This window comes from Acomys russatus, chromosome 27 (genome assembly GCF_903995435.1).
Source record: "Acomys russatus chromosome 27, mAcoRus1.1, whole genome shotgun sequence".
Classification (NCBI taxonomy): Eukaryota; Metazoa; Chordata; class Mammalia; order Rodentia; family Muridae; genus Acomys; species Acomys russatus.
The window spans coordinates 58,131,611-58,142,947 of record NC_067163.1 but is presented as its reverse complement, the minus strand read 5'-3'; the positions used below and the strand labels follow the sequence as shown (position 1 = coordinate 58,142,947).

Genomic DNA, 11,337 nt, shown 5'->3' with positions numbered 1-11,337 from the left:
GAGAGAGAGAGAGAGAGAGAGAGAGAATGCGAGGGTCTGTTTGTGGAGGTCTGCCTTTTTCATAACTGTGATAAATACCATGACCAAAAATAACTTGGGGAGGAAACAGTTTATTTCATCTCACAGCTACAGCGCATTGTGACGGGAAGCGAGGGCAGGAGCTGGAGGAAAGACATTGGAGGGGTGGAGCTTTCTGGCTCGGTCCTGGCCTTCCTCAGCCTCCGCCTCCTCCTTCTCCGATTTATTTTATAATGTGTATATATTTACATGCACTATGTGTGTGTGCCTGGTGCCCATGGGGGTCAGAAGAGGACATCAGATTATCTGAAACTAGAGTTACAGATGGCCGTGAGCCACTGTGGGGGGTGCTGGGAATTCAACGCCATCCTCTGAAAGAACAGTGCGCCTAATGCCTGAGCCTGCTTTCCTATGGCACAGAGTTGGCGCCACCCACAGTGGCCCAAGTCCTCTCACATCGAGGCAACACACCACAGATTTGTTTACAGGCCAGTCTGACAGAGGTGGGTTTTGTTGTTGCTTTGTTTTTGTTGTTATTGAACAATAATTTATTGAGATCCCTCCCTCCAGGCCTTAGCAATGGCAATCTCTAGGTCACTTTCTCCTCTTGAAGATCTTTTTTGCTAGTTCCAAGAAGATGGTAGGGGGCGGGGCGCCGAGTGCTGCTGGATTAGACTTTCTTTTTTTTCAAGGCAGCATCTCTCTGTGTAGCCTTGGTTGTCCTGGACTTGCTTTGTAGACCAGGCTGGCCTTGAACTCACAGCGAACCGCCTGCCTTTGCCTCCGGGAGTGCTGGGGTTAAAGATAAGGCCACACCACCACGCCAGGCTCTCGATGAGACTCTTGAGGCGGTTGTGACTCTTCTTCCTCATACTTGAAGCACACAGCTTGCAGACCCCAAGCCTCATGCAGTGCTTTCACGGCGCCACCTTCTCTGGGTCCTTCTCTCCGTAATTCTCCTCTGAGACCCGGTGCTGCTGGGGAGTGGCTCACTGCAGACACTGAACCAGCAGCCAGCTGTGTTTGTTGTCCTGGACGTCATACCGACCTTTCAAGTCACACTGGGGTCTCCAAGGAGATCAAAGTGGTCGTCCTGACCCTGAAAGAGCTCGGCCATCTCCAGCCAGATCTCCGTGGCACTGGCATGATGTTCCTTCTCCCTACCAATGCCTGCCATGCACGTGGCAGCCACGGTGGGGATGGCGGGGGTGGGCAGAAGGAATAGAAAGCGGTCTTGTACCTGACAACAGCTTTGTACCTCTTTTCTGTGTATCTACCAAGATCCGCATGGCCCTGGGGTGCTGTGATGAGGTCGAGCGTCTGCCCAATCTCGGTCCGACAGGAACTCTGCAGAAAGCTCCAGCAGGTTCAGGTTGCAGGGCTGCTCCCTGCAGTAGAACTTTGAGCGTGCGGTAGATGCAAGCACACAGAAGCTGGGCGTCGTTGATGGAGTCCAAGCCTATGCCTGGCTTCTGATACCAGCAGATCTGCCCCCGGCGAGTGAGGGAAGAATCCACGATGTTGTCTGACATGAGGAAGAAGGGCCTGGAGCAGTTCCACAGCCCGCTGGAGACTTTCAGCGTCCTGCTTCCTCGGCTGCACCAGCTCCGTGACTGCTCGCAGCACCGTGAAACCCCAATTGTACGGCATGGTACTCCAGGACCTCCTTAAGCCGGAGACTAGCATCCCCCGTCTCTCAGTGTCCTTTCTCATCCGCAGTCAGCACCTTGGTGATCTGGGAGAAGCTTCCAATTTCTGGTTCCCATTCATTCTGAGAGAGGAGCAAAATGCTTTGTTTCTTTCTTCCTTTCTTTTTAAGATTTATTTGTTTGTTTATTTATACAGTGTTCTGCTTGTGTGTATGCCTGCAGGCCAAAGGAAGGCATCAGACCTCAGTATAGATGGTAGTGAACCACCATGTGGGTGCTGGGAACTGAACTCAGGACCTTTGGAAGAGCAGTCAGTGCTCTTAACCTCTGAGCCATTTCTCCAGTCCCATGCTTTGTTTCTTTTCTTTTCTTTTTAAAAGATTTATTATGTATACAATGTTTTGCCTGCATGTACAACTGTAGGCCAGAAGAGGGCACCAGATCTCATTAAAGATGGTTGTGAGCCACCATGTGGTTGCGGGGAATTGAACTCAGGACCTTTGGAAGAGCAGTTAGTGCTCTTAACCTCTGAGCCATCTTTCCAGCTCCATGCTTTGTTTCTTAATGTGTATTCTCGGGGTGTTTTGTTTTGTTTTGTCTTTTTAAATTGAGGTTTCTTCTTCTCGAATGACTCTGGTTTGTGTCAAGTTGACAAAAACTAACTGGCAGAATGTCGGTTCTCTCGCCAACACGTGGCTCCCAAGGATGGAACTCGGGTCATGAGCCTTAGTGGCAAATGTGACACTTACTTACCCATCCTGCCAGCTTCGACATCTTCAGTCTTCCCTGGGGCCCCATCAGCCCGGGGGCCCTGCAGCTGCCCTGCCTCCCTCCTGTAGATGTGGTCTGTTCTCCACCATACAAAGCTACCCGAGTGTGGAAGCAGAAAGTGGTGCGGTGTGCCTCTCCTTGCCGCAGCTGGGAGACGAAGGCAGGAGGATGGCAGGTCAATGGCCAGCTTGTGACGCAGAGATAGTCCAGGAGTAACAACTTAGTGAGATCAGAAACCAAGAAAGGGAGTGGGGCCTGGTGGTGGCACATGCCTCTAGACCCAGAACCCAGAAGGTAGCGGCTGGTGGGTCTCTCCAAGTTCAAGGCCAACCTGTTCTACTTAAAGAGTTAAAGAACAGCCAGGGCTACCTGAGAACCTGTTTTGTTTGTTTGCTCTTAGGCATGAAAGAAGCCAGCAAGTGACTCAGCAGGTGAAGGTACTAAAGTTGTGGGTTCAGGAGAGCCACACACTGACCACTCGACCACCAGACTCAGACTGGTGGAAGTTTATGAAAGCTGAGCAAAAACTGACTGGTCAGGGCCATAAGCTCAGGAGCCAGACTGTGATGCTGATCTGTTTCTCAGGCAGGGTTTTGTTTATTTTTGTTTGTTTGTTTGTTGTTTTGAGACAAGGTTTCTCTGTGTATCCTTGGCTGTCCTGGACTCACTTTCTTCACCAGGCTGGCCTCAAACTCATGGCGATCCACCTGCCTCTGCCTCCCAAGTGCTGGGATTAAAGGCGTGTCCTATCATGCCTGGCTCTAAGGCATGCTTTTAATAAGAGAAACCATAAGCAGGTAACCAGATGGGAAGCAAGGAAGAGGACAGCATTATGTCGTTTTGATTAGCTAAGCACAAGAAGAATCAATTTTGTTCTGAGCGCGATGCATCCAGGTGGCCAGACAAAGCATTTTAAGCTGATGGGCTGGGACATGGGCTTGAGGACTTTCCTGTTCCCACCATTCCAAGAGAAGGGAACAAAGCAGGATGTTTCTGTCTTAGCTCTAACAGAACATACATCTATCTCCAACTCGAGCAGAACATGCATTTATCACCTATTGTTTTATCCTAAGCAACAAGTACCGGACTATGCTGGTGTTAGGGATGTAGGGCCTGAGGACTTGAACTTAATTTCACCTTATGATCCAAATGGAGATCTGAAGGCAAAAAGGCTTTGGATCAGCTAAAGTCGACAGAAGGTTTTAACAGAGAAACTGCGGTTATGCTAGGAACTAAAGTAGCCTCAACAGAGGAGGGATAGAGCTTAAGCAGGCTAAGCAAGTTACAACATTACTAGGTGTGACAACCTGAGTTATATCTCTAGGATATACATAAAGGTGGGAGTAGAGAAACAGCTCACACACACACACACACACACACACACACTCACTCACATACACGTTAGTGAGAAGTAATGATTGGGTTTTTGTTTGTTTTGTTTTGTTTGTAAAAAGCCTGAGGACATAGTTTGCATGCCTGGCATGCAAGAAGCCCTAAATTCACTCTACAGCACTGTAAAAACATAATAAGTGGTAACAAAAATAAGAAAGTAAAACTGGGCAGTAGTGACACACAGCTTTAATCCTAGTACTCAGGAGGCAGAGGCAGGCAGATCATTGTGAGTTCAAGGCCAGCCTGGCCTGTAAAGTGAGTCCAGGACAGCCAAGGCTACAAAGAGAAACCCTGTGTCGAAAAACCAAGAAAAACAAAACAAAACAAACAAAAGACAAAAAAAGAAAAGAAAAGAAAGGACAAGAAGAAAGCAGGGAGACAGGGATAAAGGAAAGACTACATGAAGGAAAACATCGACATTTTCTTTCACAATATTTTCTTTCCAAGGCGCCATGGTGGTTTTTATTTTATTATTTTTCTAGGCAATTAACTCCATTCCCTAGACGAGTTTAGAAGACTACCAGCCTCCTAGGTCTGCTCCTCCAGCCAGCCACATGTCTGCAGCCATCCCTGCTCTGTAAGAGTTGAGCCCCACAGGCAGCCAGGAGCACGGTGCCTGTGAAATGCCCTGCCCATGGGTGCTCTCTGGGAGCTATTCCCCCCTTTCAGACTATGACAAAATATGATTTCTAAGGGTATGGGTACCTGAATTTAGATGGGCATCAATTTATTATGGTTAAATTTACCAGCATTACCTAATAATTGCCCCACGTTGGGCACCACTTGTTGTTATTTAATTTACCAGTATGGCCTAATAATGTTTATTATCAGGCCTATAAATATTATTACAGCAGCACAGCCCGCTAGCAATCAATTAAGACACAGACACCTGTTATATTTTAAAATAGCCTTAGTTAACCTGGGGCAGAGCAGACATCAATCCTCTAAACTACTTCCTATAGTGAGGCAGTGAGGCATACCTGTCCCAATCCCATGCCATCTGTTTCTAATAATTTCTATCAAGCTACCTCCCATCCATAATCCCATATACTTGCTAATGTTCTTCATCTGGGCCAAATCTCCATCCATGCCGGCCATGTGCTTCTCTTCCATCTATCTCATGGCAGCCGCCTTCTCCGCTCTCCTCCTCCGGGCCTCTCTTCCTCTTCCCAAGATTCCCTCTGTCTCTCCAAGTCCTGGGAACCTTAGCCACACCTATCTCATATTGGTCAAAGGGTGGGTCACAGAGACAGCAAGCAGTAAATCAGCATAAAAAAAAAATCAGACCATCCTCCAACAAGCCTGGGCTACAGAGCTAGTTCTAGGACAGCCAGGGCTACACAGAAAAGCCCTGCCTCAAAAACCAAGAAACAAAAATATTTATTTTTTTTACTATATGCATGGGTGTTTTGCCTGCATGTGTGAGTGAATGTACGTCATTTGCATGCAGTGCCCACGGAGGCCAGAAGAGGGAGCTGCATTCTATAGTGGAAAGTTTACCTGTCTTTAAAAACTCAGTTATGTTATGTAAACATGTTTTTTGCTTTAATCCCAGGTGTGAGATATGGGGCTGATTCAGGTTGTCCACAGCAGCAAACTATTTGCTTTATGCGGGATCTGAGAGGGGCTCGTTGCCAGCTGCAGATGAGGACTCTGGAGAGGGGGGAAAATGCCGGAGCCCAGAAGAGGGAGGCAGGGGGACTCTGAGAAAGAAAGAAGGCTGCTGGTGCTCCCCCTGCTGCTCCTGGTTGCTGTTGATGCAGTTTGACCAGAAGTCAGAGATATCCTGAATCAAAGATTGGACTTGCCCCAAAGACTCTACCCAGCAGGGAGTAGCAAAGAGACCTATGCCCCTCTTTCTCTCCTACCTGGTGTTGGGGTGTCAGAAAGGATTGCGGTAGAGAAGGGAGAAAGAGACATAAGAAATCCAAAATAAAGCAGGGCATGGTGGTGCACGCCTGTAATCCTAGCACTCGGGAGGCAGCGGCAGGTGGATCACTGTGAGTTCGAGACCAGCCTGGTCTACAAAGTGAGTCCAGGACAGCCAAGGCTACACAGAGAGACCTTGTCTTGAAAAACAAAAAAACAAACAAACAAAAAGAAATCCAAAATAAAATAGACAGGCTGGCCGTGGTGGCCCACACTTTTAATCCCAGCACTTGGGAGGCAGAGGCAGGTGGATCGCTGTGAGTTCGAGGCCAGCTTGGTCTACAAAGTGAGTCCAGGACAGCCAAGGCTAACACAGAGAAGCCCTGTCTCAAAAACCCTGACCCACAAAAAATTGAAATAAAGGCAGCCAGGTCAACCAAGGCTACACAAAGAAACCCTGTCTCAAAAAACCATGAATAAATAAATAAATAAAGGTGCTAACAACTGGGCCCAGATGCAGGGCTTGGAACAATGGAAAATCTGAGTTCTCATGCCACAGAGGGGACCTCAGCAGGAAAGAATGACACACTGTTTCCAGCTGTCAGACAAAGGTTTATGCTGCCGCTGCCCCCCCCCCCCCCCGCCGGGGTTTTCTTCCACTGCTCCCAGGGGAGATTGTTTTTCCTTATTCTTCCTCCTATACTCCTTTTTTTTTTTTTTTTTTTTTTTTAAGGGTGGGAGAATAGCTGAACAATTGGAAAAGTTGTGAGGGAGAAAAAGACAGAAGGAATCCAATAACATAAGTTTAAAAATATGTGCTTCAGGGCTGGAGAGATGGCTCAGAGGTTAAGAGCACTGTCTGCTCTTCCAAAGGTCTTAAGTTCAATTCCCAGCAACCACATGGTGGCTCACAACCATCTTTAATGAGATCCTGTGCCCTCTTCTGGCCTGCCGTGGTACATGCAAGCAGAACACTGTATGTATAATAAATAAATCTTTTAAAAAATATGTATGATTCAGGATTGCTTGGAACTGGAGTTTATGAGGATGCTGGGAACCAAACCCAGGTCCACTGCATGAGCAACAAGCTCTCTCCTTTAAAACAATTACTTATTTTTATTTTATATGAATTGGTGTTTTGCCTGCAGTGATGTCTGCATGACGGCATAAGATCTTGGAGTTAGACAACTGTCAGCTGCCTGCCATGTGGGTGCCAGGAACTGAACCTGGGTCCTCTGGAAGAACAGCCAGTGCTCTGAACTGCTAAGCCATCAACCACAATTCAGTATTTCAGTCAGTTTCCTGCACTGTAACAACGTACCCAATATAAAGTATTTATGAAGATACACACACACACACACACACACACACACACACAAACAAACACCAGGTGTACAGACTAACCTCAAATGCACTAAGTAGCCAGGAATAACGGAATTCCTGATCCTCTGGCTTCTGTCTCCCTATTTTGTGTGGTACCAACAAAGCCCTAGTCCCACACTTTCCTACTTTCTTTGGTTTTGGCTTTTGAGACACTTTGTAATCCAGGCTGGCCTGGAACGTCCCAGAATTCTCCTGTCTCAGCTTCCTCGGCACTAGGATTATAAGCATGCACCACAGACAGGCCCCATTCCTCCCCACACAGTGGTTGACTCTCTTCCTCCCGCCCCACTTCTGAAAACTGCTTTACACATATACCTTAAATGACCAAACTGATCTTACAAAACACCTCCGCAGTGCCCTACACTACCCAGTTCCCCATTTGTGGTTTCTGCCTTCACTTGCTGAAAACCCGTAAGACACCAGGCCTCTGTGAGCCTGGGCTCACAGCTCTGAACAAATCATCAGAAAAGTTCCTCATTTTGTGGTGCAGTTTCTCGTAAAGGTCTACACGCCGAAGTTCCTTAAAGGTGTGTTTTATTTTTAAGTGTGTGTGCATGCAGGTGCCTGCAGAGGCCAGGAGAGGGTGTTGGATCCCCTAGAGCTGGTGGTGGTGTTCCTCCTTTTCTGTACATTGGTTTCTTTGTTTGTTTTCCCTGGATTTCTAAGAGATTGCATCCACTGAGACCCATGTGGACACCGGGACTCGAACTTGGGTCCTCGGGTTCTCTGGTTCCCTGCCAGAACAAGCTATGTTCATAACCGCTGAGCCATCTCCTCAGCTGCCTAGAGCTGGTGTTACAGGTGCTTGTGAATCACCATGTGGGGACTGGGAGCAGAGTTAACTACTGAGCCATCTCTCCAGCTCCAACTTGGGGAACTGAGGGAAAGAACAGAAAGGTGAAGGAGGGAGACGTTGAACTCCTTTAAGCAGCAGAAGAAGGATCTGAGCCTGGCACATGGTGGCACACGCCGTTAATCGCAGCACTAGGGAGGCAGAGGCAGGCAGATCGCTGTGAGTTCGAGACCACAAAGCGAGTGCAGAACAGCAAAGGCTGCACAGAAACCCTGTCTCAAAACAGAGAGAGAGAGAGAGAGAGAGAGAGAGAGAGAGAGAGAGAGAGAGAGAGAGAGAGAGAGAAGAAGAAGAAGAAGAAGAAGGAGGAGGAGGAGGAGGAGGAGGAGGAGGAGGAGGAGGAGGAGGAGGAGGACAATGATGATCTGGGGAGAGGCTAAATGTCTCAACGTTGCAGGTAGGAGCAATATATTCAAGAGATCTGTGACAGCCAGGCAGTGTTGATTCATGTCTTTAATCTCTGCACTCAGGAGGCAGAGACAGGCAGATCTTTGTGAGTTCAAGGCTAGCCTGGGCTACAGAGCAAGTTCCAGGACAGCCAAAGCATTTACAACCCTCTCTCAAAAACAACAACGAGGCAGGGGTGGGGGAGGGGAAGATCCATGGCACAATGTGTGATTAAAGATGACAATAGATACTTAGCTTTTGTTTTTGAAACAGAGTCTCAGCACTCTACAAAGTGAGTCCAGGACAGCCAACACTAACACAGAGAGACTCTGTCTCAAAAAACCAAAAATTAAATAAAAAGAAAAGAAAAGAAAAGAAAGAAACAGAGTCTCACTATATATCCCCGGCTGGCATAGAACTTGCTACATAGACCAGGTCAGCCTCAGATTTACAGAGATATCTGTATGCCTTTACATCTGGTGTGCCGGGATTAAAGGTACACACCTCCACACTTGTTGTTCGTGGTTTTAAGACAGGGTTTTGTTGTTTTTCGAGACAGGGTTTCTCTGTGTGTCCTTGGCTGTCCTAGACTCTCTTTGTAGACCAGGCTGGCTTCAAACTCACAGAGATCCACCTGCCTCTGCCTCCCGAGTGCTGGGATTAAAGGTGTGCACTAGCATTTGTAGTCCTTTATAGTCTGGAACTTGCTATGAAGACCAGGCTGGCACATGTGCCTTGATTCTTCTGCTTCCTCCTGATCCTCTGAATACTAGGATTGCAGGCCAGGATCACACCTGGCTACTTTTGACATTTTTATTGTATGTTGTTGTTTACTTTTTAAGATGTGCTGTGTTTTCCCTCTGTGTCTGTATGTGCACCGCCTGTGTGCTCATGGATGGCTGAGAACGGCCATGGATGGGGAGGGGAGCTGGGAACTGAATCCTGGTCCTCAGCAAGAAGTGCTCTTAAGTGCTGAGCCATCTCTCCAGCCTCTAGTCTTAAAAAATTTTTTAAAGAGATTTAAGAGATTTTAAGGGTTCTCAACACACACACACACACACACACACACACACACACCATGGGGCTGGAAAGATGGCTCTGCAGGACCTGGGTTTGATTCCTAGCACCAACATGGTAGCTCACAAACATTTATTTGGGATTTTTGTTTGTTTGTTTGTTTGCTTTTGTTTGTTTTTGTTTTCCCTGAGACTGGGTTTCACACCCGGCCTACAAGCATTTATTTGTAACTCCAGTTCCAGGGCATCCAATACCCTCTTCTAGCCTCCCTGGGCATCACTTACACACACGCAAGCAAAACACTCATAAATATATATGTTTTATATATAAAAACAGAGAGCACACACAGAAGCACTCTTAAAGCCAAAAAGAAAAAAGTATTGCTGGCAAGAAGGCTGCATGCAGCCCCAAGTCTCACCATTCTTTGTATTTTATGCACAAAAAAACCTCTCCTGGTTGACACACTTCAGTTAGCAGGAACAGCAAGCAGCAAAACTACAGAAGAGAAAAGAGCAAGGTTAGTACATTTAGGGACTTTCCTGGATCCTGGAACTATGGACCAGGTTTTGATGGAGTAGGGCTTTGTTCCTGTTTTGGCAGGTGTTGGTGCCTCTGTGCGGGATTTTTTTTTTTTTTTTTTTTTTTTTTTTTTTTGGTTTTTCGAGACAAGGTTTCTCTGTGTAGCCTTGGCCATCCTGGACTCACTTTGTAGACCAGGCTGGCCTCGAACTCACAGAGATCCGCCTGCCTCTGCCTCCCGAGTGCTGGGATTAAAGGCGTGCGCCACCACGCCCGGCTCTCTGTGCGGGATTTTAAGGTTAGAGCAATGCTTTCAGTGTGGCATCAGTTGTGCTAAGTTCTGGGGAACTGTTAACATATATATTGTATTAGTCAGGGAACAGAACTGATGGAATGAATCCATGCATATGTCTATGCATATGTTTATATGTATCCATGATTTCTTAGAGTGGCTCACAGGCTGTGGTCCAGCTAGTCCAGCCATGGCTGCCTGACAATGGAAAGACCAAAAACCCAGTAGTTGTCCAGTCCACGAGGCTGGATGTCTCAGCTGGTCTTCAGTATATGCTGGAATCCTAAAGAAGCAGGATCAAAACTGGGCGTGGTGGCCCACGCCGTTAATCCCAGCACTCGGGAGGCAGTGGCAGGTGGATCGCTGTGAGTTCAAGGCCAGCCTGGTCTACAAAGCAAGTCAGGGACAGCCAAGGCTACACCAAGAAACCCTGTCTCGAAAAAACAAAAACAACAATAATAACTACCATTTCATTTTGTTTTCAGACTCCATTTAACCACTGGAATAAATTAAATTCAAGTTCCCAGACCCTAGGATCTGGGGACTTCCCAACAGCTGACTAGTTTCTGTTGTAAGGAGACAGCTGTCTGAGACCAGCCATCTTAGGGACAACTTATAAGGAAACAATTGTCTGAGTCCAGCAATCTTGGGGGCGGGGTCAGCTAAGTCCATGTTCCCAGGCCCAGGGCACACTCCTAACCTGATTGCTCAACCCCTACGTCAAAAGGGGTTATGACTGGACAGCCCTGCAGCCCTTCCCTCTGCCCTTCGCTTTGTGATTTTATCATTTATATATACTGTATAATGTCTGCTTGTCTAGTTCAGCTCCCCAGTCTGCGTTGCAGCCCTGATCGACGAGCTGGGCTACAATGAATTTTTTTTTTTTTTTTTTTTTTCGAGACAGGGCTTCTCTGCGTAGCCTTGGTTGTCCTGGACTCGCTTTGTAGACCAGGCTGGCCTCGAACTCAAATTGATCCCCCTGCTTCAGCCTCCCAAGTGGTGGGATTAAAGGCGTGCACCACCACGCCTAAACTGGAGTAAGACTGCGAACGCCACAAAACTCAAGCCGACGCGGAAACGGAGGAGCAAACTCAAGCGCAGCTTCAGGTTGGCTATGTTGTGGGCGGGTTCCCATGGTGCCAAAAACCGGAAGTGTTCCGGATCACTGAGACCGGAAGGCGCGTGTA

The 11,337-nt window shown here is 47.5% G+C and overlaps 1 pseudogene; it reads right to left on the bottom strand.

Moving 5' to 3' along the window:
* Positions 1-612: 612 nt before the first annotated feature.
* Positions 613-2,465, bottom strand: LOC127210163 (farnesyl pyrophosphate synthase-like; annotated as a pseudogene).
* Between the last annotated feature and the right edge of the window lie 8,872 nt (positions 2,466-11,337).